Raw genomic sequence first — 5938 nt, 5'->3', positions numbered from 1 at the left:
GTGCGGTTTGGGTTCGAGCTAACTAACGGTTTGGGCTAACGGTTTAGAATTGAGTTCACTAACGGTTTGGGTTCGGGTTTACTAACGGTGTGTTTTGAGTACCTTGTTGATATGTGAAATTTATTAAGAGTATGTGAATACATATAAATATTAAGTTATCTCCAAGTCTTTTGTGTTGGGTATTTAAAATCAAACCCTTTTTTCTACAAAGAAATAAAACTTATAGAACTATTATACAAAAGAAAGCTAGCATTTTGATGAATTTTAATGGGTTGTCTCTACTTATTTTCCTCCCCCTTCTTGGTACTTGTAAAAATGGATCAAAATAAAGCATAAAAAGATTTTCAAATGATAATACATTTGCTAAATATTTACTAAGCCCATCTTCCAAATGGCGAAAGCTTTGACAAGCTTGTTGTTTGCATATTCCAAAACAAAACAATTAAGGAAAACAAATGGATATTTGGGGTTTTCTTGTCTTTTACATTTAAATTTAATTTATTTTATTTCTTTATAGCGGGTTTAACGGGCTGGTTTGGGTTTGGGCTGGTTTCGGGCCAAACGGTTCGGGCTGAGATTGTTCAGCCCAAACATAGGCCATTAAGCTTCGGTTCGGGCCGGTTCGGTCCGGTTTTAACTGTTCGGGTTACGTTTTGACACCCCTATATATATAACAACTACCACACTGGAAAAAAAAAAAGAATGTATTGGTCTCTGAGGGAAAAAAAAATTCCGACCTGCCGGATTCGAACCAGCGACCTAAGGATCACCTGTTAGGTACTCTCCAACTACAGTCCTCCGCTCTACCAACTGAGCTAAGGTCGGAAGCATTGTGGCTGCTGAGATTCGAGCCCAGGTCTCCACGGCCACAACGTGGAATTCTCACCACTAAACTACAGCCACAAGATGTTATTTGATTGGAATTTTATAAGTAATCACACATAAATCTCTAACTAAACATCCCATAGATAGGCCCCCCAAGGCCAAAATGTGGAAAGAAAGTATTGATGAACACCGAAGAAATTTTATTTTGCAGGTACAGAAACTAATAATTTTGCTTAATTGAAAAATATCAGGCTCAAGAAGGGTCTCAGCCGAAGCATTTCTGATAGCGTTTTCACCGTGCAGGAATTTTTTCCGTTTTAATTCAGCCCAATTGGAATGTCTTTATCTTTGCTGTTCTTAATTGATACATCCAGTTTCACATTTTGGAAGAAATCTAAAGAAATTCTTGTTGACGTGTATAATGATAATGATGAGTTTTGGAAAGAAATCAAAGAAATTCTTAGTAGGACATTGCCAAACATCATACTCCCATTGCATAAATAAATAAATAAATAAAAGAGAATTAATGAATACAAACAATTACCAATCTGTTGTCGCAGTTAGGATTTCTAGTTTTTCACCCAGGAAACCCGGGTTTAACTCTTGGCAATGGAAATGTCACTTTATAATAATAAACAAATAAAACATAATAAATAAATAAAATTGCAAATAAGAGCATAAATTTTATTTACAAAACGCCCTTTGAGATTTTGTATTGACTTTTATGATTATAGTAGCTGCAAAACTTTTACAAAAGGGAACTTTTTTTGTGTGGTACAGTAATGAATCTAATTTATTCAGGTTGTGGACATTGATTCATTTCCTTCTATTGTGGCATTTGATTTTTTCTCAGCTAGGATTTCATAAACCTAGAAATGAACTTAGAATATCTTTTTTTTTCCTCCAGAATAACTCTCTTCCAACAACCAATCCAATTATTAAACCAAAGCAATATTCTACCAAGGCAAACCTCCAATCAAACATACATGTTTCATTATCATCATCATCTGTATTGGAATGCTGATGTGGGAGTTTTTTTTTTTTTGGGAAAGATGTGGGAGTTAAAACTCTACACTTGTTAAAGGAAAACCACATAATCCCTAATTTCCCTCATAGAAGCAATTGAAAACATATTGAATTGGTTCCCTTGTGGAATAATTCCCTTTAAGTCATTGAAGGATAGATTCAAGACTTCAAGAAGCGTTAGATCCGCCAATTGCATTGGGATTTCTCCAGAGAGTTTGTTTCTTGATAGATCGATCTAGTGAGTCAAGTCCACTTAGATTTCCCATGGAAAATGGAATTTGACCTGTAGGCTATTTCCGCACAAGTTGAGCACTTTCAATGCTTTTAAATTTCCCAATGCATTGGGGATCTTTCCCATAAAGAAATTGTTGGATAGATCAATGCTGGTGAAGGTGGTTAAAATTTTCTGCATTTCCAAGTACATTCCCTTCTCAATGTAATTCTGTCTTGATAGTAAGTGAGTGCCTCACGGATCTTTTGGGAAGATTCTTTGAGAAAACAACATATCAACACATTATTGACTAGAATGACCGGATCTTCTATCATATCCATAGGGTATCAGACTGCTGATTATGTTACCACAAATATCCAGATTACTCAATTCCTCGAGGCGCTTAACTCAATTTACTGGAACTACTAGTAGCAACAAGAAAGAGAAGCGTGTGCAAAATCAAAAAGTGTAATATGATTCGCATATCAAAACCATGTATTCATAACCAACCATCCCAGAAACCATTTGGCAAGCTTCAACATGTTCTCTTCATATAAAGCTTTATCTGGACAAATAATCATGAAGGCAGCATATTGGCTCTTATTAAGGTGTATGCCTTCGTTTGAATCAAAGGAAAGAGGAGGAAATCACAGATTATACAATTCCCAGGATGAGGTGCTGAAGAAAACAATCAGGACCATATAAATGCCAGATCATGTGGTGGAATATTCTACTGTGTTTTAGATGCATTTTGAAAGGACTCACAGATGAAAAATCCACGCATTATACTTCCCAAAAGCAGTGGCTTGCCTGGTACTAACTTGTGTGAATTATGAACTTACCAAATGGTTTTTGGAATAATGGAAGGTCCATTATTCAGTGTCCATCCTTGTGGACTGCCTAATGCCGGGGTTGACTATTCTGATTTTAAGATAGCTTCAAGCCTAACATGATGAACTAATTGAACAGTGTCCATCTCTGAACTATCTTATTGTTGAACTCAAAAATTCTAATATTTGATTGACAGTTCATGTTGCTTTGAACCTTAAGTATCATCATCATTAATGATTTGCATTCAGTTGGGTGAAGATCATAGAATTGTTTTCCCTTTAGCATAGTTTTGATCATTTAATCTGTGTATAGGCCAAAAGTATATGGGATGACAATTATATGGAAGAATTTGTTGTTTAACACTTATGCTTTGTTTTCTGAACCAACTTGAAACGCAGGTGAGAGATCTAGCCATGAAGTGATGGGATTTAGTCATATAGAATAATTTAATCTAAAAATTAGAGTATGATTTGCCATAAAAGAGAAGTTCATGCTTTCATATAATAAAGTATGATAGTATGATATACCTTCTAATCTCATTCTAAGATCAGATTGCAGCCAATCCTAACATGGATTGACAATTGAAAATTATTAGATCAAGAAAATCATCTTCTACCTTGGAATATAGGGGTGCGTAATACCTTTACGCAAGACCCAATTTATTTGGCTGTTTTGCTTGAATCTTTGAGAATTCTTTTTATACCGAAAGTAAAATACAAGAAATCTCTGAGAGCCTGGACCCAAAAAAGAGTTTCTGGATTTGAGCTCATATTCTTAGCTCTTTAAGGGCCTGTTTGGTTATTTGAGTTTGAAGATTTTAAAAATCTAGAGATTTCAAACTATGGAATCATGGTTCATAAAATTAACTGTTTGGTTAGCCTAAATTTTTGGAATGAAATCTGTAGATTCATCCTAAAAAAACATTTATGAAATCATAGTTCAAATGTTTAATGCTTTTATAGTAGGGATAAAATCTCTAGATTTCACCTCATACCCATAAATCTACAGATTCACGATTTTAGTATAGAAAGGTGAATCTCTAGATTTCATGAATACAAGGATTCACCCAACCAAACGGGTATAAATCTCCCATTTGTGAATCCAAAGATTTCAAGTCTCTGAATTCATGTAACCAAAAAGGCCCTAAATTAATTTATGGGTCTTTATTTTCTTTAAGTTAAGGCTTCTCATGTGTTTTGTTTAAATTGATATATTTTCCATTAACTCCACTTAGGCCTTCTAATATCCACTAACTTAATTAGTTATAGAGTTACCGTTTTGGACAGTGATCCATATGCTGATTCTTGGGCTTGGCTTAACTTGTGGGCTTTATAGATAAATTGTTCTACTTTTGAGTGGGCCCATCAATGGAGAGTAATTTGCACTCCAATTGATAGTAAGGGACTAAGGGCATTTGATCTGTTAATAGTTTGATATATGAACTTGGGGCTGCTACAGGACCGGGCTGGGTGGAGTTCTTTAAAATTCAATCCCAGCCTAGAATGCTCGTATTAAGTCTATTTCTGCCATGACCATGGCTCAGGGCTGAAAATTCTTATCCTTGAATCCTGATGAGCCAACCCATTCCAGTCCTTATTGGCCTTGTCCCTCTAAAGTCTAGCATTGGCCTTAGCAAATTTGATTTAAAAACATCTCAGCTAATTGTAAATGAGATGCCCAATTTGAGTCATCTAACCTATGAAAATTGTATGAAGGAATAAAACTACCAACCTGCTATTAAACTTAAAAAAAGAAGAAAAAAAAAACAAAAAAACAAAAAAACGAAAAACGAAAAACAAAAAACAAAAAACAAAAAACAAAAAACACAAAAAACAAAAAACAAAAAACAAAAAACAGAAAACAAACAGAAGTGAATCATGGGATGAAGAGACGCAAGATCAAGATCAGTGCCTGGACCAAGGTTAATATAAAGATTAATGTTAATGTCAAATTCAGGAGAGAGAGGAGGGGGGAAAAAACCCACCACCACCTGCCCTAAGCCTAAGAAGGGCCTTTTTGGTAGTGATGAATAAACATACTCATTATTTTGATATATTCAAATAAAATAGTGAGCATGGAGTTGATCAATGACACTCATGTATCATGTTTGATTGAAGACCAAATACTTACAATGTTGCTCATGGAGTAATCAGAGGTAATGGGAATTCCAAAAATGTGAACAAATTGTTATAAATATCAAGTACTGCCCAATAGTATCTCACGGTTCTCACCATTAATTCTATTAGCACCCATCTAGATTATTTGGGTAGGAAATTCATTATTCAAGCAGAGAGACCGAAGCAACAAACGAAATATCTCTGAGCCAAGAAGTGAAGGTTAGCGAAATGGTTGTTTCCGCATTCAATTGAGCCTTCCGAGCTAGACTCAATTCCTTGAGATCTTAAAACAAATAAACAATGTTATACCAATAATTGTCAAAAAGGTCTACGGCAGCTAGTCCTTGTTGATTCTTGAGAAAATTTCTACAAAATTTACCAATATTGCACGAGATTCAAATTCAAGTTAGAAATTTGAGCATGGAAAAAGTTGATGTCACCACCATGATTATTGTTGGGGAAATCATTTCTATCTTCTTCTAAGTAGCTGGAGTTATTCAATGAAAAGTCAAGTATTTTAATTAAATGTTTAATATTTGAAAACGATATCATAAGTCGCTGTCCTTTCAAATGGTACCTAACAGAAGATGAGATGTCATGAATAGGAAGAAGCTCATTTACGACCACCACTAAAAAGAATTGGTTGTTAGACAAACCAACCATAGCCCTCTTTCTCTACAGAAAAAGCAATAATGAATGGATGGACCCTTGTAATAAAAATTAAATCATTCAAGAATCGTTCCTCAAAATGTGAATGAGGATATGGTGATAAGAAATTGTGGTCTAGATTAGTCACATAAAATTTCAAAGAATATGTTCAATAGAAGTTTATTTTAGCACACTTGTCGCTTAAATGCTTTTCTACACAGTTGTGTTGGACCTGATTGGCTACTAATTTTGGCATTATGTTGGAGGTAAAAGACTTTAT

At 34.7% G+C, this 5938-nt stretch overlaps 2 non-coding genes across 2 annotated transcripts; both read right to left on the bottom strand.

Annotated features, from left to right (window-relative positions):
* Positions 1 to 731: 731 nt before the first annotated feature.
* TRNAY-GUA (transfer RNA tyrosine (anticodon GUA)) lies at positions 732 to 825 on the bottom strand. The gene is made up of 2 exons: positions 789 to 825; positions 732 to 767 (listed from the first exon to the last, which is right to left on the bottom strand). It is a non-coding gene; the product is annotated as a tRNA-Tyr (tRNA).
* Positions 826 to 831: 6 nt separating this feature from the next.
* TRNAH-GUG (transfer RNA histidin (anticodon GUG)) lies at positions 832 to 903 on the bottom strand. Its single transcript has one exon. It is a non-coding gene; the product is annotated as a tRNA-His (tRNA).
* Between the last annotated feature and the right edge of the window lie 5035 nt (positions 904 to 5938).

This window comes from Hakea prostrata, chromosome 7 (genome assembly GCF_041222555.1).
Source record: "Hakea prostrata isolate BN-2017 chromosome 7, UWA_Hpros_2, whole genome shotgun sequence".
Taxonomy (NCBI): domain Eukaryota; kingdom Viridiplantae; phylum Streptophyta; class Magnoliopsida; order Proteales; family Proteaceae; genus Hakea; species Hakea prostrata.
Note: the sequence above shows the minus strand (reverse complement) of the source record. Positions and strands in the feature narration are given on the sequence as shown.